Here is an 18640-nt window from a genome sequence, read left to right as displayed (position 1 = left end):
TCACAATCGATTAAAAAGGACTATGGATTAAAGCATTTAATGTCTATGGCCATTCTAAGCTGAATGTGCCTGCTCTCGTTAGATCGCAGAAGTTACACAGCTTAACGCCTCGCTAGTACCAGTGTGGGAGACTGTCTGGGAATCCGTGGTGCGGTTGAATTTTTATTATGTCGTTTAGATTTTGTTTCACAATCGATTAAAAAGGACTATGGATTAAAGCATTTAATGTCAATGGCCATTCTAAGCTGAATGTGCCTGCTCTCGTCAGATCGCAGAAGTTACACAGCTTAAGGCTTTGCTAGTACCAGTGTGGGAGACTGTCTGGGAATCCGTGGTGCGGTTGACTTTTTATTATGTCGTTTAGATTTTGTTTCACAATAGATTAAATAGGACTATGGATTAAAGAATTTAACGTCAATGGCCATTCTAAGCTGAATGTGCCTGCTCTCGTCAGATCGCAGAAGTTACACAGCTTAAGGCCTCGCTAGTACCAGTGTGGGAGACTGTCTGGGAATCCGTGGTGCGGTTGAATTTTTATTATGTCGTTTAGATTTTGTTTCACAATCGATTAAAAAGGACTATGGATTAAAGCATTTGATGTCAATAGCCATTCTAAGCTGAATGTCCCTGCTCTCGTCAGATCGCAGAAGTTACACAGCTTAACCCCTTAAGGACGCAGCCTAGTTTGGGCCTTAAGGCTCAGAGCCCATTTTTCAAATCTGACATATTTCACTTTATGTGGTAATAACGTCGGAATGCTTAAACCTATCCAAGCGATTCTGAGATTGTTTTCTCGTGACACTTTGGGCTTCATGTTCGTGGTAAAATTTGGTCGATATATTCAGTGTTTATTGGTGAAAAATTGCAAAATTTAGAGAAAATTTTGAAAAAATTGCATTTTTCAGAATTTAAATGCATCTGCTTGTAAAACAGACGGTTATACCACCCAAAATAGTTACTAGTTCACATTTCCCATATGTCTACTTTAGATTGGCATCGTTTTTTTAACATTCTTTTATTTTTCTTGGACGTTACAAGGCTTAGAACATAAACAGCAATTTCTCATATTTTTAAGAAAATTTCAAAAGCCTTTTTTTTAAGGTACCTCTTGAGTTCTGAAGTGGCTTTGAGGGGCCTATGTATTAGAAACCCCCATAAAACACCCCATTTTAAAAACTAGACCCCTCAAAGTATTCAAAACAGCATTTAGAAAGTTTTTTAACCCTTCAGGCATTTCACAGGAATTAAAGCAATGTGGAGGTGAAATTTGCAAATTTCATTTTTCTTGCTGAATTTCAATATTATTCCATTTTTTTCTGTAACACAGAAGATTTTACCAGAGAAATACTACTAAATATGTATTGTCCAGATTCTGCAGTTTTTAGAAATGTCCCACATGTGGCTCTAGTGCGCTCGTGGAATAAAACACAAGCCTCAGAAACAAAGGAGCACCTAGTGCATTTTGAGGCCTCTTTTTTATTAGAATATATTTTAGGCAGCATGCCAGGTTTGAAGAGGTGTTGAGGTATGAAAGCAATGGAAACCCACCAGAAGTGACCCCATTTTGGAAACTAGACCCCTCAAGGAATTCATTTATGGTTGTTGTTATCATTTTGACCACACCGTTTTTTCACAGCACCTATTTGAATTGGGCTGTGAATTAAAAAAATGATATTTTTTTCCATTAAGATGTAATTTTTGTTCAAAATTTCTTATTTTCACAAGGAATAAAACACCCCATTTTGTTGCCCAATTTGTCCTGAGTGCGGCAATACCCCATTTGTGGTGATAAACTGATGTTTGGGCCCATGGCAGGACTCAGAAGGAAAGGACCACCATTTGGCCTACTGGAGCTTTTCTTGTGCTAAGTCATGTAGGCAGAAGCCCCTGAGGTACCAGTACAGTTAAAACCCCCGAGAAGTGACCCCATTTTAAAAACTACACCCCTTAAGACATTCATCTAGTGGTGTAGTGAGCATTTTGACCCCACAGTTATTGTGTAAAAGGTAATGCGCAGCAGATGGTGCAAAGTGAGATTTGCAATTTCCTATGCATATATGCCATTTCAGTGTCTGATATATTGTGCCCAGCATGTGCCACTGGAGACATACACCCCATAAATTGTAATGTGGGTTCTCCCGGGTACGGCAATACCCTACATGTGGCTGTTATTAGCTGCCTGGGCACACGACAGGGCTCAGAAGGGAAGGACCACCATTTAGCCTACTGGAGCTTTTCTGGTGCTAAGTCATGTAGGCAGAACCCCTGAGGTACCAGTACAGTTGAAACCCCCGAGAAGTGACCCCATTTTAAAAACTACACCCCTTAAGACATTCATCTAGTGGTGTAGTGAGCATTTTGACCCCACAGTTATTGTGTAAAAGGTAATGCGCAGCAGATGGTGCAAAGTGAGATTTGCAATTTCCTATGCATATATGCCATTTCAGTGTCTGATATATTGTGCCCAGCATGTGCCACTGGAGACATACACCCCATAAATTGTAATGTGGGTTCTCCCGGGTACGGCAATACCCTACATGTGGCTGTTATTAGCTGCCTGGGCACACGACAGGGCTCAGAAGGGAAGGACCACCATTTAGCCTACTGGAGCTTTTCTGGTGCTAAGTCATGTAGGCAGAACCCCTGAGGTACCAGTACAGTTGAAACCCCCGAGAAGTGACCCCATTTTAAAAACTACACCCCTTAAGACATTCATCTAGTGGTGTAGTGAGCATTTTGACCCCACAGTTATTGTGTAAAAGGTAATGCGCAGCAGATGGTGCAAAGTGAGATTTGCAATTTCCTATGCATATATGCCATTTCAGTGTCTGATATATTGTGCCCAGCATGTGCCACTGGAGACATACACCCCATAAATTGTAATGTGGGTTCTCCCGGGTACGGCAATACCCTACATGTGGCTGTTATTAGCTGCCTGGGCACACGACAGGGCTCAGAAGGGAAGGACCACCATTTAGCCTACTGGAGCTTTTCTGGTGCTAAGTCATGTAGGCAGAACCCCTGAGGTACCAGTACAGTTGAAACCCCCGAGAAGTGACCCCATTTTAAAAACTACACCCCTTAAGACATTCATCTAGTGGTGTAGTGAGCATTTTGACCCCACAGTTATTGTGTAAAAGGTAATGCGCAGCAGATGGTGCAAAGTGAGATTTGCAATTTCCTATGCATATATGCCATTTCAGTGTCTGATATATTGTGCCCAGCATGTGCCACTGGAGACATACACCCCATAAATTGTAATGTGGGTTCTCCCGGGTACGGCAATACCCTACATGTGGCTGTTATTAGCTGCCTGGGCACACGACAGGGCTCAGAAGGGAAGGACCACCATTTAGCCTACTGGAGCTTTTCTGGTGCTAAGTCATGTAGGCAGAACCCCTGAGGTACCAGTACAGTTGAAACCCCCGAGAAGTGAACCCATTTTAAAAACTACACCCCTTAAGACATTCATCTAGAGTGTAGTGAGCATTTTGACCCAACAGTTATTGTGTAAAAGGTAATGCGCAGTAGATGGTGCAAAGTGAGATTTGCAATTTCCTATACATATATGCCATTTCAGTGTCCGATATATTGTGCCCAGCATGTGCCACCGGAGACATACACCCCATAAATTGTAATGTGGGTTCTCCCGGGTACGGCAATACCCTACATGTGGCTGTTATTTGCTGCTTGGGCACATGGCAGGGCTCAAAAGGGAAAGATGAGGGGGATAAGCTGTGCGGAGTGCATCAGGGTAAATTAAAAATCAAGGGATGTATGGTAAATTTTAAAACAATCTTTCATACAGAGCCCTGGTTTTTCGGGACACGTGTCGCATTGGTATGTTGTGTCCTTCCTTATCCCCCTCTTATAGCACACTTTGCACCTCTTTTGACTTTTTCCCTTCTTGCCAGTTTGGGGAACTTCTCCTGGAAAGTGTTGCCCTGGTACGATGCGTGTGGCCTCGCTTCCAGAAGTACTGGGTGCCCCCCCTTCCTGGTCCCTAAAGATTAGATCTTGAAATTCCAGGAAAGTTCCCCTCTGGCCTGCACATCGACGTAGCACGTACGCATTGTACAATGCCATCTGTATGATGTGCACGGCCAGCTTCTTATACCACACCCTCGATTTCCGCGTAGCGCTGTAGGGCTTCAGGACTTGATCTGACAAGTCCACCCCTCCCATGTACCTATTGTAGTCCAGGATGCAATCTGGTTTGGGGGTCTCTGTACTGGTACCTCGTACAGGTACATGGGTACTGGTGTGGCCATGTATTGTTGTCAATACAAGGACATCTCTCTTGTCCTTGTACTTGACACACAATATGTTGCTACTAGAATGTGCCCTGCTCTCACCCCTTCTGAGTGTTTGCCCAAGCAGTGTTTTAGGGAGGCCTCTAAGATTTTTTCTAGCAGTGCCGCATGCCGCAGTCCTTCTGGAAGCGAGGCACTTGAAGAGCGGGACGCTGGTATAAAAATTATCCAGGTAGAGGTGGTAACCCTGGTCCAGCAGTGGGTGCACCAAATCCCACACAATTTTTGCGTTAATTCCCAGTAAGGGGGGGCATTCTGGGGGCTGAATACTGCTGTCCTTCCCTTCATATATCCTGAATTTATATGTATACCCTGATGCACTCTCGCACAGCTTATACAACTTCACGCCATACCTTGCCCTCTTACTTGGCAGGTATTGGCGGAATTGAAGCCTCCCTTTAAAATGTACCAGGGACTCATCAATGGAAATACACTTCTCGGGGGTGTATGCTTGGGCAAACCGGGCACTGAAATGGTCTAATAGGGGTCTCAGTTTATATAAACGGTCAAAACTGGGGTCATCTCGGGGTGGGCACTGCTCATTATCGGCATAATGTAGGAAGCAAAGTATTGCCTCATAACGCATCCTGGACATGGCCATACGGTACATCGGGGTGTGGTATAGGATGTCCGTGCTCCAGTAGGTCCTAATGGATGGCTTTTTTAGAAGCCCCATGTTCAAGAGCAGTCCCCAGAACTTGCCCAACTCTGCTGCGTTTACAGGAGTCCACCTCTGGGATTGGGCATAAAATGAGTTGGGGTTCTTGGTGATATACTGTTGGGCATATAAATTAGTCTGGGTGACCATTAGCTCTATAAAGTTATCAGTGAAGAAGAACTTGAAAAAGTCCATCTCACTGAACCCTGCCGTGTTAAATTTGATGCCTGGGCTGCCCGTGTACTCAGGGATTTGGGGTTCATAATGGTCTGGTGTGGGCGTCCAAATGGGGTCACTTCGCTCAGGGGTATCACTTGTTGTGGGGTCACTTCTCTCAGGGATTTCTACTATGGTGGTGGTCCTGGGGCGTCTCCTAGGGGGTCCCTCCTCTTCATCGCTGGATGAGGAGGTAGACAAATAAAATAGTGTATCGCCATCCGACGAGTCTGTGTCGGAGGCCAGAAATGCATACGCCTCTTCAGCAGTAAATGTCCGTTGGGACATGCTTGTTGTGCGAAGACAAAATTTATATACTGCAAAAAAATAAATCCCTAACTGGGAGCAATAGGATAGCACAACTAGCACAAATGTGTGTTTTGTTTTTAGAGAGCAAGTGGACTTCCCTGACACTAAAGCTAACTAGGGCGAGGGTTCCTAACACTAAACCTAACTAAATTTTATGTGGACTTCCCTAACGCTAAACCTAACTACGGCGACGATTCCCTGACACTAAACCTATCTAGATTATTTCAAGCTTCCCTGACACTAAACCTAACTACGGTGACGGGTGCCTGACACTAAACCTATCTAATTATTCCGAGCTTCCCTGACGCTAAACCTAACTACGGTGATGGATCCCTAACGCTAAGCCTATCTACGGTGACCGATTCCTGACGCTAAATTCCCTGACACTATACCTAACTACGCTTTTTGACGGTTCCCTGACACTAACTAACCCTAATACTAAACTAACCAGTTAAATTTTCAAAATTGGCTAAACTAACTATTTTTTTTTGTTTCTTTTTTTTCTTTTTATATTTTTTTTTTTGTTTTATGTTTTATATAGAAAAAAATGAAAAAAAAATCCCCAGGGACCAAGAAATGTGGTCCTGAAGACTGAAAAGTGGTCAGTGATAGGAGATCACTGACCAAAAAACGTGGGTAGAACTCAAAGAGGAAGGGAACAGGAGTGGGTAGTGGATGGGGTGGTGGGAAGCAAAAAAAACGTTGTTTTAGAAACTTTTTTTCACTTTTTTTCACTTCTTTTCTCTCTGACTCTCTGCTCACAACCGATCTCAACGCCTCGCTAACTCCAACAGGGCGTTCAGGGCGGTTGCAGCAGGATGTGAGGTCAGAGAGAGGAAGTGACGAGAATGATCGCTGCTATTGGCTAGTTACTCACTGACTAGCCAATAGCGGCGATCGGCGAGGCGGGACCATAGTAAATGGTCCCGGCCCATTATGCTGTGATAGCATGCTGTCAGAAACAGCAGCTATCACAGCTCAGGAACGCCGGGCTCGAGCACTGCTGTGCTGAATGAGACCGATCGCTGCTATTGGCTAGTTACTCACTGACTAGCCAATAGCGGCGATCGGCGAGGCGGGACCATAGTAAATGGTCCCGTCCCATTATGCCGTGATAGCCTGCTGTCAGAAACAGCAGCTATCACAGCGCATGAACGCGCCGGGCGCGCGCACCGCTGTTCTAACTGCAAGACGTACTATTACGGCATGGAGCGCGAACGATAGAGCTGCCATGACGTAATAGTACGTCAAGGAGCGGGAAGGGGCTAATACTAAACTAACCAGTTAAATTTTCAAAATTGGCTAAACTAACTATTTTTTTTTGTTTCTTTTTTTCTTTTTATATTTTTTTTTTTGTTTTATGTTTTATATAGAAAAAAATGAAAAAAAAATCCCCAGGGACCAAGAAATGTGGTCCTGAAAACTGAAAAGTGGTCAGTGATAGGAGATCACTGACCAAAAAACGTGGGTAGAACTCAAAGAGGAAGGGAACAGGAGTGGGTAGTGGATTGGGTGGTGGGAAGCAAAAAAAACGTTGTTTTAGAAACTTTTTTTCACTTTTTTTCACTTCTTTTCTCTCTGACTCTCTGCTCACAACCGATCTCAACGCCTCGCTAACTCCAACAGGGCGTTCAGGGCGGTTGCAGCAGGATGTGAGGTCAGAGAGAGGAAGTGACGAGAATGATCGCTGCTATTGGCTAGTTACTCACTGACTAGCCAATAGCGGCGATCGGCGAGGCGGGACCATAGTAAATGGTCCCGGCCCATTATGCTGTGATAGCATGCTGTCAGAAACAGCAGCTATCACAGCTCAGGAACGCCGGGCTCGAGCACTGCTGTGCTGAATGAGACCGATCGCTGCTATTGGCTAGTTACTCACTGACTAGCCAATAGCGGCGATCGGCGAGGCGGGACCATAGTAAATGGTCCCGTCCCATTATGCCGTGATAGCCTGCTGTCAGAAACAGCAGCTATCACAGCGCATGAACGCGCCGGGCGCGCGCACCGCTGTTCTAACTGCAAGACGTACTATTACGGCATGGAGCGCGAACGATAGAGCTGCCATGACGTAATAGTACGTCAAGGAGCGGGAAGGGGTTAAGGCCTCGCTAGTACCAGTGTGGGAGACTGTCTGGGAATCCGTGGTGCGGTTGACTTTTTATTATGTTGTTTAGATTTTGTTTCACAATAGATTAAATAGGACTATGGATTAAGGCTTTTAATGTCAATGGCCATTCTAAGCTGAATGTGCCTGCTCTAGTCAGATCGCAGAAGTTACACAGCTTAAGGCCTCGCTAGTACCAGTGTGGGAGACTGTCTGGGAATCCGTGGTGCGGCTGCCTTTTTATTATGTCGTTTAGATGTTGTTTCACAATCGATTAAAAAGGACTATGGATTAAAGCATTTAATGTCAATGGCCATTCTAAGCTGAATGTGCCTGCTCTCGTTAGATCGCAGAAGTTACACAGCTTAAGGCCTCGCTAATACCAGTGTGGGAGACTGTCTGGGAATCCGTGGTGCAGTTGACTTTTTATTATGTCGTTTAGATTTTGTTTCACAATCGATTAAAAAGGACTATGTATTAAAGCATTTAATGTCAATGGCCATTCTAAGCTGAATGTCCCTGCTCTCGTCAGATCGCAGAAGTTACACAGCTTAAGGCCTCGCTAGTACCAGTGTGGGAGACTGTCTGGGAATCCGTGGTGCGGTTGACTTTTTATTATGTCGTTTAGATTTTGTTTCACAATCGATTAAAAAGGACTATGGATTAAAGCATTTAATGTCAATGGCCATTCTAAGCTGAATGTACCTGCTCTCGTCAGATCGCAGAAGTTACACAGCTTAAGGCCTCGATAGTACCAGTGTGGGAGACTGTCTGGGAATCCTTGGTGCGGTAGACTTTTTATTATGTCGTTTAGATTTTGTTTCACAATCGATTAAAAAGGACTATGGATTAAAGCATTTAATGTCAATGGCCATTCTAAGCTGAATGTGCCTGCTCTCGTTAGATCGCAGAAGTTACACAGCTTAACGCCTCGCTAGTACCAGTGTAGGAGACTGTCTGGGAATCCGTGGTGCGGTTGACTTTTTATTATGTCGTTTAGATTTTGTTTCACAATAGCTTAAATAGGACTATGGATTAAAGCATTTAACATCAATGGCCATTCTAAGCTGAATGTGCCTGCTCTCGTCAGATCGCAGAACTTACACAGCTTAAGGCCTCGCTAGTACCAGTGTGGGAGACTGTCTGGGAATCTGTGGTGCGGTTGAATTTTTATTATGTCGTTTAGATTTTGTTTCACAATCGATTAAAAAGGACTATGGATTAAAGCATTTAATGTCAATGGCCATTCTAAGCTGAATGTGCCTGCTCTCGACAGATCGCAGAAGTTACACAGCTTAAGGCTTTGCTAGTACCAGTGTGGGAGACTGTCTGGGAATCCGTGGTGCGGTTGACTTTTTATTAAGTCGTTTAGATTTTGTTTCACAATAGATTAAATAGGACTATGGATTAAAGAATTTAACGTCAATGGCCATTCTAAGCTGAATGTGCCTGCTCTCGTCAGAACGCAGAAGTTACACAGCTTAAGGCCTCGCTAGTACCAGTGTGGAAGACTGTCTGGGAATCCGTGGTGCGGTTGACTTTTTATTATGTCGTTTAGATTTTGTTTCACAATCGATTAAAAAGGACTATGGATTAACACATTTAATGTCAATGGCCATTCTAAGCTGAATGTGCCTGCTCTCGTTAGATCGCAGAAGTTACACAGCTTAACGCCTCGCTAGTACCAGTGTGGGAGACTGTCTGGGAATCTGTGGTGCGGTTGAGTTTTTAGTATGTCGTTTAGATTTTGTTTCACAATCGATTAAAAAGGACTATGGATTAAAGCCTTTAATGTCAATGGCCATTCTAAGCTGAATGTCCCTGCTCTCGTCAGATCGCGGAAGTTACACAGCTTAAGGCCTCGCTGGTACCAGTGTGGGAGACTGTCTGGGAATGCGTGGTGCGGTTGACTTTTTATTATGTTGTTTAGATTTTGTTTCACAATAGATTAAATAGGACTATGGATTAAGGCTTTTAATGTCAATGGCCATTCTAAGCTGAATGTGCCTGCTCTCGTCAGATCGCAGAAGTTACACAGCTTAAGGCCTCGCTAGTACCAGTGTGGGAGACTGTCTGGGAATCCGTGGTGCGTTTGACTTTTTATTATGTCGTTTAGATTTTGTTTCACAATCGATTAAAAAGGACTATGGATTAAAGCATTTAATGTCAATGGCCATTCTAAGCTGAATGTGCCTGCTCTCGTTAGATCGCAGAAGTTACACAGCTTAACGCCTCGCTAGTACCAGTGTGGGTGACTGTCTGGGAATCCGTGGTGCGGTTGACTTTTTATTATGTCGTTTAGATTTTGTTTCACAATAGATTAAATAGGACTATGGATTAAAGCATTTAATGTCAATGGCCATTCTAAGCTGAATGTGCCTGCTCTCGTCAGATCGCAGAAGTTACACAGCTTAAGGCCTCGCTAGTACCAGTGTGGGAGACTGTCTGGGAATCCGTGGTGCGGTTGACTTTTTATTATGTAGTTTAGATTATGTTTCACAATAGATTAAATAGGACTATGGATTAAAGCATTTAACGTCAATAGCCATTCTAAGCTGACTGTTCCTGCTCTCGTCAGAACGCAGAAGTTACACAGCTTAAGGCCTCGCTAGTACCAGTGTGGGAGACTGTCTGGGAATCCGTGGTGTGGTTGAATTTTTATTATGTCGTTTAGATTTTGTTTCACAATCGATTAAAAAGGACTATGGATTAAAGCCTTTAATGTCAATGGCCATTCTAAGCTGAATGTCCCTGCTCTCGTCAGATCGCAGAAGTTACACAGCTTAAGGCCTCGCTAGTACCAGTGTGGGAGACTGTCTGGGAATCTGTGGTGCGGATGAGTTTTTATTATGTCGTTTAGATTTTGTTTCACAATCAATTAAAAAGGACTATGGATTAAAGCCTTTAATGTCAATGGCCATTCTAAGCTGAATGTCCCTGCTCTCGTCAGATCGCAGAAGTTACACAGCTTAAGGCCTCGCTAGTACCAGTGTGGGAGACTGTCTGGGAATCCGTGGTGCGGTTGCCTTTTTATTATGTCGTTTAGATTTTGTTTCACAATCGATTAAAAAGGACTATGGATTAAAGCATTTAATGTCAATGGCCATTCTAAACTGTATGTCCCTGCTCTCGTCAGATCGCAGAAGTTACACAGCTTAAGGCCTCGCTAGTACCACTGTGGGAGACTGTCTGGGAATCCGTTTTGCGGTTGACTTTTTATTATTTTGTTTAGATTTTGTTTCACAATAGATTAAATAGGACTATGGATTAAGGCTTTTAATGTCAATGGCCATTCTAAGCTGAATGTGCCTGCTCTCGTCAGATCGCAGAAGTTACACAGCTTAAGGCCTCGCTAGTACCAGTGTGGGAGACTGTCTGGGAATCCGTGGTGCGGTTGACTTTTTATTATGTCGTTTAGATTTTGTTTCACAATCGATTAAAAAGGACTATGGATTAAAGCATTTAATGTCAATGGCCATTCTAAGCTGAATGCGCCTGCTCTCGTTAGATCGCTGAAGTTACACAGCTTAACGCCTCCCTAGTACCAGTGTGGGAGACTGTCTGGGAATCCGTGGTGCGGTTGACTTTTTATTATGTTGTTTAGATTTTGTTTCACAATAGATTAAATAGGACTATGGATTAAATCATTTAACGTCAATGGCCATTCTAAGCTGAATGCGCCTGCTCTCGTCAGATCGCAGAAGTTACCCAGCTTAAGGCCTCGCTAGTACCAGTGTGGGAGACTGTCTGGGAATCCGTGGTGCGGTTGACTTTTTATTATGTCGTTTAGATTTTGTTTCACAATCGATTAAAAAGGACTATGGATTAAAGCATTTAATGTCAATGGCCATTCTAAGCTGAATGTGCCTGCTCTCGTTAGATCGCAGTAGTTACACAGCTTAACACCTCCCTAGTACCAGTGTGGGAGACTGTCTGGGAATCTGTGGTGCGGTTGACTTTTTATTATGTCGTTTAGATTTTGTTTCACAATAGATTAAATAGGACTATGGATTAAAGCATTTAACGTCAATGGCCATTCTAAGCTGAATGTGCCTGCTCTCGTCAGATCGCAGAAGTTACACAGCTTAAGGCCTCGCTAGTACCAGTGTGGGAGACTGTCTGGGAATCCGTGGTGCTGTTGACTTTTTATTATGTCGTTTAGATTTTGTTTCACAATCGATTAAAAAGGACTATGGATTAAAGCATTTAATGTCAATGGCCATTCTAAGCTGAATGTGCCTGCTCTCGTCAGATCGCAGAAGTTACACAGCTTAAGGCCTCGCTAGTACCAGTGTGGGAGACTGTCTAGGAATCCGTGGTGCGGTTGACTTTTTATTATGTCGTTTAGATTTTGTTTCACAATCGATTAAAAAGGACTATGGATTAAAGCATTTAATGTCAATGGCCATTCTAAGCTGAATGTGCCTGCTCTCGTCAGATCGCAGAAGTTACACAGCTTAAGGCCTCGCTAGTACCAGTGTGGGAGACTGTCTGGGAATCCGTGGTGCGGTTGCCTTTTTATTATGTCGTTTAGATTTTGTTTTACAATCGATTAAAAAGGACTATGGATTAAAGCATTTCATGTCAATGGCCATTCTAAGATGAATGTGCCTGCTCTCGTCAGATCGCAGAAGTTACACAGCTTAAGGCCTCGCTAGTACCAGTGTGGGAGACTGTCTGGGAATGCGTGGTGCGGTTGAATTTTTATTATGTCGTTTAGATTTTGTTTCACAATCGATTAAAAAGGACTATGGATTAAAGCATTTAATCTCAATGGCCATTCTAAACTGAATGTCCCTGCTCTCGTCAGATCGCAGAAGTTACACAGCTTAAGGCCTCGCTAGTACCACTGTGGGAGACTGTCTGGGAATCCGTTTTGCGGTTGACTTTTTATTATGTTGTTTAGCTTTTGTTTCACAATAGATTAAATAGGACTATGGATTAAGGCTTTTATTGTCAATGGCCATTCTAAGCTGAATGTGCCTGCTCTCGTCAGATCGCAGAAGTTACACAGCTTAAGGCCTCGCTAGTACCAGTGTGGGAGACTGTCTGGGAATCCGTGGTGCGGTTGACTTTTTATTATGTCGTTTAGATTTTGTTTCACAATCGATTAAAAAGGACTATGGATTAAAGCATTTAATGTCAATGGCCATTCTAAGCTGAATGCGCCTGCTCTCGTTAGATCGCAGAAGTTACACAGCTTAACGCCTCCCTAGTACCAGTGTGGGAGACTGTCTGGGAATCCGTGGTGCGGTTGACTTTTTATTATGTTGTTTAGATTTTGTTTCACAATAGATTAAATAGGACTATGGATTAAATCATTTAACGTCAATGGCCATTCTAAGCTGAATGTGCCTGCTCTCGTCAGATCGCAGAAGTTACCCAGCTTAAGGCCTCGCTAGTACCAGTATGGGAGACTGTCTGGGAATCCGTGGTGCGGTTGACTTTTTATTATGTCGTTTAGATTTTGTTTCACAATCGATTAAAAAGGACTATGGATTAAAGCATTTAATGTCAATGGCCATTCTAAGCTGAATGTGCCTGCTCTCGTTAGATCGCAGTAGTTACACAGCTTAACGCCTCCCTAGTACCAGTGTGGGAGACTGTCTGGGAATCTGTGGTGCGGTTGACTTTCTATTATGTCGTTTAGATTTTGTTTCACAATAGATTAAATAGGACTATGGATTAAAGCATTTAACGTCAATGGCCATTCTAAGCTGAATGTGCCTGCTCTCGTCAGATCGCAGAAGTTACACAGCTTAAGGCCTCGCTAGTACCAGTGTGGGAGACTGTCTGGGAATCCGTGGTGCTGTTGACTTTTTATTATGTCGTTTAGATTTTGTTTCACAATCGATTAAAAAGGACTATGGATTAAAGCATTTAATGTCAATGGCCATTCTAAGCTGAATGTGCCTGCTCTCGTCAGATCGCAGAAGTTACACAGCTTAAGGCCTCGCTAGTACCAGTGTGGGAGACTGTCTAGGAATCCGTGGTGCGGTTGACTTTTTATTATGTCGTTTAGATTTTGTTTCACAATCGATTAAAAAGGACTATGGATTAAAGCATTTAATGTCAATGGCCATTCTAAGCTGAATGTGCCTGCTCTCGTCAGATCGCAGAAGTTACACAGCTTAAGGCCTCGCTAGTACCAGTGTGGGAGACTGTCTGGGAATCCGTGGTGCGGTTGCCTTTTTATTATGTCGTTTAGATTTTGTTTTACAATCGATTAAAAAGGACTATGGATTAAAGCATTTCATGTCAATGGCCATTCTAAGCTGAATGTGCCTGCTCTCGTCAGATCGCAGAAGTTACACAGCTTAAGGCCTCGCTAGTACCAGTGTGGGAGACTGTCTGGGAATGCGTGGTGCGGTTGAATTTTTATTATGTCGTTTAGATTTTGTTTCACAATCGATTAAAAAGGACTATGGATTAAAGCATTTAATCTCAATGGCCATTCTAAACTGAATGTCCCTGCTCTCGTCAGATCGCAGAAGTTACACAGCTTAAGGCCTCGCTAGTACCACTGTGGGAGACTGTCTGGGAATCCGTTTTGCGGTTGACTTTTTATTATGTTGTTTAGCTTTTGTTTCACAATAGATTAAATAGGACTATGGATTAAGGCTTTTAATGTCAATGGCCATTCTAAGCTGAATGTGCCTGCTCTCGTCAGATCGCAGAAGTTACACAGCTTAAGGCCTCGCTAGTACCAGTGTGGGAGACTGTCTGGGAATCCGTGGTGCGGTTGACTTTTTATTATGTCGTTTAGATTTTGTTTCACAATCGATTAAAAAGGACTATGGATTAAAGCATTTAATGTCAATGGCCATTCTAAGCTGAATGTGCCTGCTCTCGTTAGATCGCAGAAGTTACACAGCTTAACGCCTCCCTAGTACCAGTGTGGGAGACTGTCTGGGAATCCGTGGTGCGGTTGACTTTTTATTATGTTGTTTAGATTTTGTTTCACAATAGATTAAATAGGACTATGGATTAAATCATTTAACGTCAATGGCCATTCTAAGCTGAATGTGCCTGCTCTCGTCAGATCGCAGAAGTTACCCAGCTTAAGGCCTCGCTAGTACCAGTGTGGGAGACTGTCTGGGAATCCGTGGTGCGGTTGACTTTTTATTATGTCGTTTAGATTTTGTTTCACAATCGATTAAAAAGGACTATGGATTAAAGCATTTAATGTCAATGGCCATTCTAAGCTGAATGTGCCTGCTCTCGTCAGATCGCAGAAGTTACACAGCTTAAGGCCTCGCTAGTACCGGTGTGGGAGACTGTCTGGGAATCAGTGGTGCGGTTGACTTTTTATTATGTTGTTTAGATTTTGTTTCACAATCGATTAAAAAGGACTATGGATTAAAGCATTTAACGTCAATGGCCATTCTAAGCTGAATGTGCCTGCTCTCGTCAGAACGCAGAAGTTACATAGCTTAAGTCCTCGCTAGTACCAGTGTGGGAGACTGTCTGGGAATCCGTGGTGCGGTTGAATTTTATTATGTTGTTTAGATTTTGTTTCACAATAGATTAAATAGGACTATGGATTAAGGCTTTTAATGTCAATGGCCATTCTAAGCTGAATGTCCCTGCTCTCGTCAGATCGCAGAAGTTATACAGCTTAAGGCCTCACTAGTACCAGTGTGTGAGACTGTCTGGGAATCCGTGGTGCGGTTAACTTTTTATTATGTCGTTTAGATTTTGTTTCACAATCGATTAAAAAGGACTATGGATTAAAGCATTTAACGTCAATGGCCATTCTAAGCTGAATGTGCCTGCTCTCGTCAGATCGCAGAAATGACACAGCTTAAGGCCTCGCTAGTACCAGTGTGGGAGACTGTCTGGGAATCCGTGGTGCGGTTGACTTTTTATTATGTCGTTTAGATTTTGTTTCACAATAGATTAAATAGGACTATGGATTAAAGAATTTAACGTCAATGGTCATTCTAAGCTGAATGTGCCTGCTCTCGTCAAAACGCAGAAGTTACACAGCTTAAGGCCTCGCTAGTACCAGTGTGGGAGACTGTCTGGGAATCCGTGGTGCGGTTGACTTTTTATTATGTCGTTTAGATTTTGTTTCACAATCGATTAAAAAGGACTATGGATTAAAGCATTTAATGTCAATGGCCATTCTAAGCTGAATGTGCCTGCTCTCGTCAGATCACAGAAGTTACACAGCTTAAGGCCTCGCTAGTACTAGTGTGGGAGACTGTCTGGGAATCCGTGGTGCGGTTGACTTTTTATTATGTCGTTTAGATTTTGTTTCACAATCGATTAAAAAGGACTATGGATTAAAGCATTTAATGTCAATGGCCATTCTAAGCTGAATGTCCCTGCTCTCGTCAGATCGCAGAAGTTACACAGCTTAAGGCCTCGCTAGTACCAGTGTGGGAGACTGTCTGGGAATCCGTGGTGCTGTTGACTTTTTATTATGTCGTTTAGATTTTGTTTCACAATCGATTAAAAAGGACTATGGATTAAAGCATTTAATGTCAATGTCCATTCTAAGCTGAATGTCCGTGCTCTCGTCAGATCGCAGAAGTTACACAGCTTAAGGCCTCGCTGGTACCAGTGTGGGAGACTGTCTGGGAATGCGTGGTGCGGTTGACTTTTTATTATGTCGTTTAGATTTTGTTTCACAATAGATTAAATAGGACTATGGATTAAGGCTTTTAACGTCAATGGCCATTCTAAGCTGAATGTGCCTGCACTCGTCAGATCGCAGAAGTTACACAGCTTAAGGCCTCGCTAGTACCAGTGTGGGAGACTGTCTGGGAATCCGTGGTGCGGTTGACTTTTTATTATGTCGTTTAGATTTTGTTTCACAATCGATTAAAAAGGACTATGGATTAAAGCATTTAATGTCAATGGCCATTCTAAGCTGAATGTGCCTGCTCTCGTCAGATCGCAGATGTTACACAGCTTAAGGCCTAGCTAGTACCAGTGTGGGAGACTGTCTGGGAATCAGTGGTGCGGTTGACTTTTTATTATTTCGTTTAGATTTTGTTTCACAATAGATTAAATAGGACTATGGATTAAAACATTTAACGTCAATGGCCATTCTAAGCTGAATGTGCCTGCTCTCGTCAGATCGCAGAAGTTACACAGCTTAAGGCCTCGCTAGTACCAGTGTGGGAGACTGTCTAGGAATCCGTGGTGCGGTTGACTTTTTATTATGTCGTTTAGATTTTGTTTCACAATAGATTAAATAGGACTATGGATTAAAGCATTTAACGTCAATGGCCATTCTAAGCTGAAAGTGCCTGCTCTAGTCAGAACGCAGAAGTTACACAGCTTAAGGCCTCGCTAGTACCAGTGTGGGAGACTGTCTGGGAATCCGTGGTGCGGTTGAATTTTTATTATGTCGTTTAGATTTTGTTTCACAATCGATTAAAAAGGACTATGGATTAAAGAATTTAATGTCAATGGCCATTCTAAGTTGAATGTCCCTGCTCTCGTCAGATCGCAGAAGTTACACAGCTTAAGGCCTCGCTAGTACCAGTGTGGGAGACTGTCTGGGCATCCGTAATGCAGTTGACTTTTTATTATGTTGTTTAGATTTTGTTTCACAATAGATTAAATAGGACTATGGATTAAGGCTTTTAATTTCAATCGCCATTCTAAGCTGAATGTGCCTGCTCTCGTCAGATCGCAGAAGTTACACAGCTTAAAGCCTTGCTAGTACCAGTGTGGGAGACTGTCTGGGAATCCGTGGTGCGGTTGACTTTTTATTATGTCGTTTAGATTTTGTTTCACAATCGATTAAAAAGGACTATGGATTAAAGCATTTAATGTTATTGGCCATTCTAAGCTGAATGTGCCTGCTCTCGTCAGATCGCAGAAGTTAAACAGCTTAAGTCCTCGCTAGTACCAGTGTGGGAGACTGTCTGGGAATCCGTGGTGCGGTTAACTTTTTATTATGTCGTTTAGATTTTGTTTCACAATCGATTAAAAAGGACTATGGATTAAAGCATTTAACGTCAATGGCTATTCTAAGCGGAATGTGCCTGCTCTCGTCAGATCGCAGAAGTTACACAGCTTAAGGCCTCGCTAGTACCAGTGTGGGAGACTGTCTGGGAATCCGTGGTGCGGTTGACTTTTTATTATGTCGTTTAGATTTTGTTTCACAATAGATTAAATAGGACTATGGATTAAAGAATTTAACGTCAATGGCCATTCTAAGCTGAATGTGCCTGCTCTCGTCAAAACGCAGAAGTTACACAGCTTAAGGCCTCGCTAGTACCAGTGTGGGAGACTGTCTGGGAATCCGTGGTGCGGTTGACTTTTTATTATGTCGTTTAGATTTTGTTTCACAATCGATTAAAAAGGACTATGGATTAAAGCATTTAATGTCAATGGCCATTCTAAGCTGAATGTGCCTGCTCTCGTCAGATCGCAGAAGTTACATAGCTTAAGGCCTCGCTAGTACTAGTGTGGGAGACTGTCTGGGAATCCGTGGTGCGGTTGACTTTTTATTATGTCGTTTAGATTTTGTTTCACAATCGATTAAAAAGGACTATGGATTAAAGCATTTAATGTCAATGGCCATTCTAAGCTGAATGTGCCTGCTCTCGTCAGATCGCAGATGTTACCCAGCTTAAGGCCTCGCTAGTACCAGTGTGGGAGACTGTCTCGGAATCCGTTGTGCGGTTGAATTTTTATTATGTCGTTTAGATTTTGTTTCACAATCGATTAAAAAGGACTATGGATTAAAGCATTTAATGTCAATGGCCATTCTAAGCTGAATGTCCCTGCCGTCGTCAGATCGCAGAAGTTACACAGCTTAAGGCCTCGCTAGTACCAGTGTGGGAGACTGTCTGGGAATCCGTGGTGCTGTTGACTTTTTATTATGTCGTTTAGATTTTGTTTCACAATCGATTAAAAAGGACTATGGATTAAAGCATGTAATGTCAATGGCCATTCTAAGCTGAATGTGCCTGCTCTCGTCAGATCGCAGAAGTTACACAGCTTAAGGCCTCGCTAGTACCAGTGTGGGAGACTGTCTGGGAATCCGTGGTGCGGTTGACTTTTTATTATGTCGTT

At 43.0% G+C, this 18640-nt stretch overlaps 51 pseudogenes; all 51 read left to right on the top strand.

The window, feature by feature from the left end:
• Positions 1-227: 227 nt before the first annotated feature.
• Positions 228-346, top strand: LOC142678200 (5S ribosomal RNA; annotated as a pseudogene).
• Positions 347-413: 67 nt separating this feature from the next.
• On the top strand, positions 414-532 carry LOC142678011 (5S ribosomal RNA; annotated as a pseudogene).
• A 7187-nt stretch (positions 533-7719) lies between these two features.
• On the top strand, positions 7720-7838 carry LOC142679318 (5S ribosomal RNA; annotated as a pseudogene).
• Positions 7839-7905: 67 nt separating this feature from the next.
• Positions 7906-8024, top strand: LOC142678401 (5S ribosomal RNA; annotated as a pseudogene).
• A 67-nt stretch (positions 8025-8091) lies between these two features.
• LOC142679912 (5S ribosomal RNA) lies at positions 8092-8210 on the top strand (annotated as a pseudogene).
• Positions 8211-8277: 67 nt separating this feature from the next.
• Positions 8278-8396, top strand: LOC142678048 (5S ribosomal RNA; annotated as a pseudogene).
• Positions 8397-8463: 67 nt separating this feature from the next.
• LOC142678571 (5S ribosomal RNA) lies at positions 8464-8582 on the top strand (annotated as a pseudogene).
• Positions 8583-8649: 67 nt separating this feature from the next.
• LOC142678927 (5S ribosomal RNA) lies at positions 8650-8768 on the top strand (annotated as a pseudogene).
• A 67-nt stretch (positions 8769-8835) lies between these two features.
• LOC142678868 (5S ribosomal RNA) lies at positions 8836-8954 on the top strand (annotated as a pseudogene).
• A 67-nt stretch (positions 8955-9021) lies between these two features.
• On the top strand, positions 9022-9140 carry LOC142680012 (5S ribosomal RNA; annotated as a pseudogene).
• A 253-nt stretch (positions 9141-9393) lies between these two features.
• On the top strand, positions 9394-9512 carry LOC142678718 (5S ribosomal RNA; annotated as a pseudogene).
• Positions 9513-9579: 67 nt separating this feature from the next.
• On the top strand, positions 9580-9698 carry LOC142677870 (5S ribosomal RNA; annotated as a pseudogene).
• Positions 9699-9765: 67 nt separating this feature from the next.
• On the top strand, positions 9766-9884 carry LOC142678630 (5S ribosomal RNA; annotated as a pseudogene).
• A 67-nt stretch (positions 9885-9951) lies between these two features.
• On the top strand, positions 9952-10070 carry LOC142679145 (5S ribosomal RNA; annotated as a pseudogene).
• A 67-nt stretch (positions 10071-10137) lies between these two features.
• On the top strand, positions 10138-10256 carry LOC142678728 (5S ribosomal RNA; annotated as a pseudogene).
• A 67-nt stretch (positions 10257-10323) lies between these two features.
• Positions 10324-10442, top strand: LOC142679325 (5S ribosomal RNA; annotated as a pseudogene).
• Positions 10443-10509: 67 nt separating this feature from the next.
• Positions 10510-10628, top strand: LOC142678061 (5S ribosomal RNA; annotated as a pseudogene).
• Positions 10629-10881: 253 nt separating this feature from the next.
• Positions 10882-11000, top strand: LOC142679133 (5S ribosomal RNA; annotated as a pseudogene).
• Positions 11001-11253: 253 nt separating this feature from the next.
• On the top strand, positions 11254-11372 carry LOC142677860 (5S ribosomal RNA; annotated as a pseudogene).
• A 253-nt stretch (positions 11373-11625) lies between these two features.
• Positions 11626-11744, top strand: LOC142679862 (5S ribosomal RNA; annotated as a pseudogene).
• Positions 11745-11811: 67 nt separating this feature from the next.
• On the top strand, positions 11812-11930 carry LOC142677758 (5S ribosomal RNA; annotated as a pseudogene).
• A 67-nt stretch (positions 11931-11997) lies between these two features.
• On the top strand, positions 11998-12116 carry LOC142677766 (5S ribosomal RNA; annotated as a pseudogene).
• Positions 12117-12183: 67 nt separating this feature from the next.
• Positions 12184-12302, top strand: LOC142678885 (5S ribosomal RNA; annotated as a pseudogene).
• A 253-nt stretch (positions 12303-12555) lies between these two features.
• Positions 12556-12674, top strand: LOC142678183 (5S ribosomal RNA; annotated as a pseudogene).
• A 67-nt stretch (positions 12675-12741) lies between these two features.
• LOC142679013 (5S ribosomal RNA) lies at positions 12742-12860 on the top strand (annotated as a pseudogene).
• A 67-nt stretch (positions 12861-12927) lies between these two features.
• LOC142679841 (5S ribosomal RNA) lies at positions 12928-13046 on the top strand (annotated as a pseudogene).
• A 253-nt stretch (positions 13047-13299) lies between these two features.
• Positions 13300-13418, top strand: LOC142679739 (5S ribosomal RNA; annotated as a pseudogene).
• Positions 13419-13485: 67 nt separating this feature from the next.
• Positions 13486-13604, top strand: LOC142677760 (5S ribosomal RNA; annotated as a pseudogene).
• Positions 13605-13671: 67 nt separating this feature from the next.
• On the top strand, positions 13672-13790 carry LOC142677769 (5S ribosomal RNA; annotated as a pseudogene).
• Positions 13791-13857: 67 nt separating this feature from the next.
• LOC142678247 (5S ribosomal RNA) lies at positions 13858-13976 on the top strand (annotated as a pseudogene).
• A 253-nt stretch (positions 13977-14229) lies between these two features.
• On the top strand, positions 14230-14348 carry LOC142679121 (5S ribosomal RNA; annotated as a pseudogene).
• A 67-nt stretch (positions 14349-14415) lies between these two features.
• On the top strand, positions 14416-14534 carry LOC142679306 (5S ribosomal RNA; annotated as a pseudogene).
• A 67-nt stretch (positions 14535-14601) lies between these two features.
• LOC142680006 (5S ribosomal RNA) lies at positions 14602-14720 on the top strand (annotated as a pseudogene).
• A 67-nt stretch (positions 14721-14787) lies between these two features.
• LOC142677873 (5S ribosomal RNA) lies at positions 14788-14906 on the top strand (annotated as a pseudogene).
• A 67-nt stretch (positions 14907-14973) lies between these two features.
• On the top strand, positions 14974-15092 carry LOC142678995 (5S ribosomal RNA; annotated as a pseudogene).
• A 66-nt stretch (positions 15093-15158) lies between these two features.
• LOC142679338 (5S ribosomal RNA) lies at positions 15159-15277 on the top strand (annotated as a pseudogene).
• Positions 15278-15344: 67 nt separating this feature from the next.
• LOC142680011 (5S ribosomal RNA) lies at positions 15345-15463 on the top strand (annotated as a pseudogene).
• Positions 15464-15530: 67 nt separating this feature from the next.
• LOC142678349 (5S ribosomal RNA) lies at positions 15531-15649 on the top strand (annotated as a pseudogene).
• Positions 15650-15716: 67 nt separating this feature from the next.
• On the top strand, positions 15717-15835 carry LOC142677883 (5S ribosomal RNA; annotated as a pseudogene).
• Positions 15836-15902: 67 nt separating this feature from the next.
• Positions 15903-16021, top strand: LOC142678126 (5S ribosomal RNA; annotated as a pseudogene).
• Positions 16022-16274: 253 nt separating this feature from the next.
• On the top strand, positions 16275-16393 carry LOC142677850 (5S ribosomal RNA; annotated as a pseudogene).
• Positions 16394-16460: 67 nt separating this feature from the next.
• LOC142679099 (5S ribosomal RNA) lies at positions 16461-16579 on the top strand (annotated as a pseudogene).
• Positions 16580-16646: 67 nt separating this feature from the next.
• LOC142677759 (5S ribosomal RNA) lies at positions 16647-16765 on the top strand (annotated as a pseudogene).
• A 67-nt stretch (positions 16766-16832) lies between these two features.
• LOC142678579 (5S ribosomal RNA) lies at positions 16833-16951 on the top strand (annotated as a pseudogene).
• A 253-nt stretch (positions 16952-17204) lies between these two features.
• Positions 17205-17323, top strand: LOC142678695 (5S ribosomal RNA; annotated as a pseudogene).
• A 67-nt stretch (positions 17324-17390) lies between these two features.
• LOC142680020 (5S ribosomal RNA) lies at positions 17391-17509 on the top strand (annotated as a pseudogene).
• Positions 17510-17576: 67 nt separating this feature from the next.
• Positions 17577-17695, top strand: LOC142678470 (5S ribosomal RNA; annotated as a pseudogene).
• A 67-nt stretch (positions 17696-17762) lies between these two features.
• On the top strand, positions 17763-17881 carry LOC142678079 (5S ribosomal RNA; annotated as a pseudogene).
• Positions 17882-17948: 67 nt separating this feature from the next.
• Positions 17949-18067, top strand: LOC142680043 (5S ribosomal RNA; annotated as a pseudogene).
• Positions 18068-18320: 253 nt separating this feature from the next.
• LOC142678937 (5S ribosomal RNA) lies at positions 18321-18439 on the top strand (annotated as a pseudogene).
• Positions 18440-18506: 67 nt separating this feature from the next.
• Positions 18507-18625, top strand: LOC142679106 (5S ribosomal RNA; annotated as a pseudogene).
• The last annotated feature ends 15 nt before the right edge of the window (positions 18626-18640 follow it).

This window comes from Rhinoderma darwinii (assembly GCF_050947455.1).
Source record: "Rhinoderma darwinii isolate aRhiDar2 chromosome 2 unlocalized genomic scaffold, aRhiDar2.hap1 SUPER_2_unloc_55, whole genome shotgun sequence".
Taxonomy (NCBI): Eukaryota; Metazoa; Chordata; class Amphibia; order Anura; family Rhinodermatidae; genus Rhinoderma; species Rhinoderma darwinii.
The sequence above is the reverse complement of the archived record's forward strand: the minus strand, read 5'-3'. Positions and strand labels throughout refer to the sequence as shown.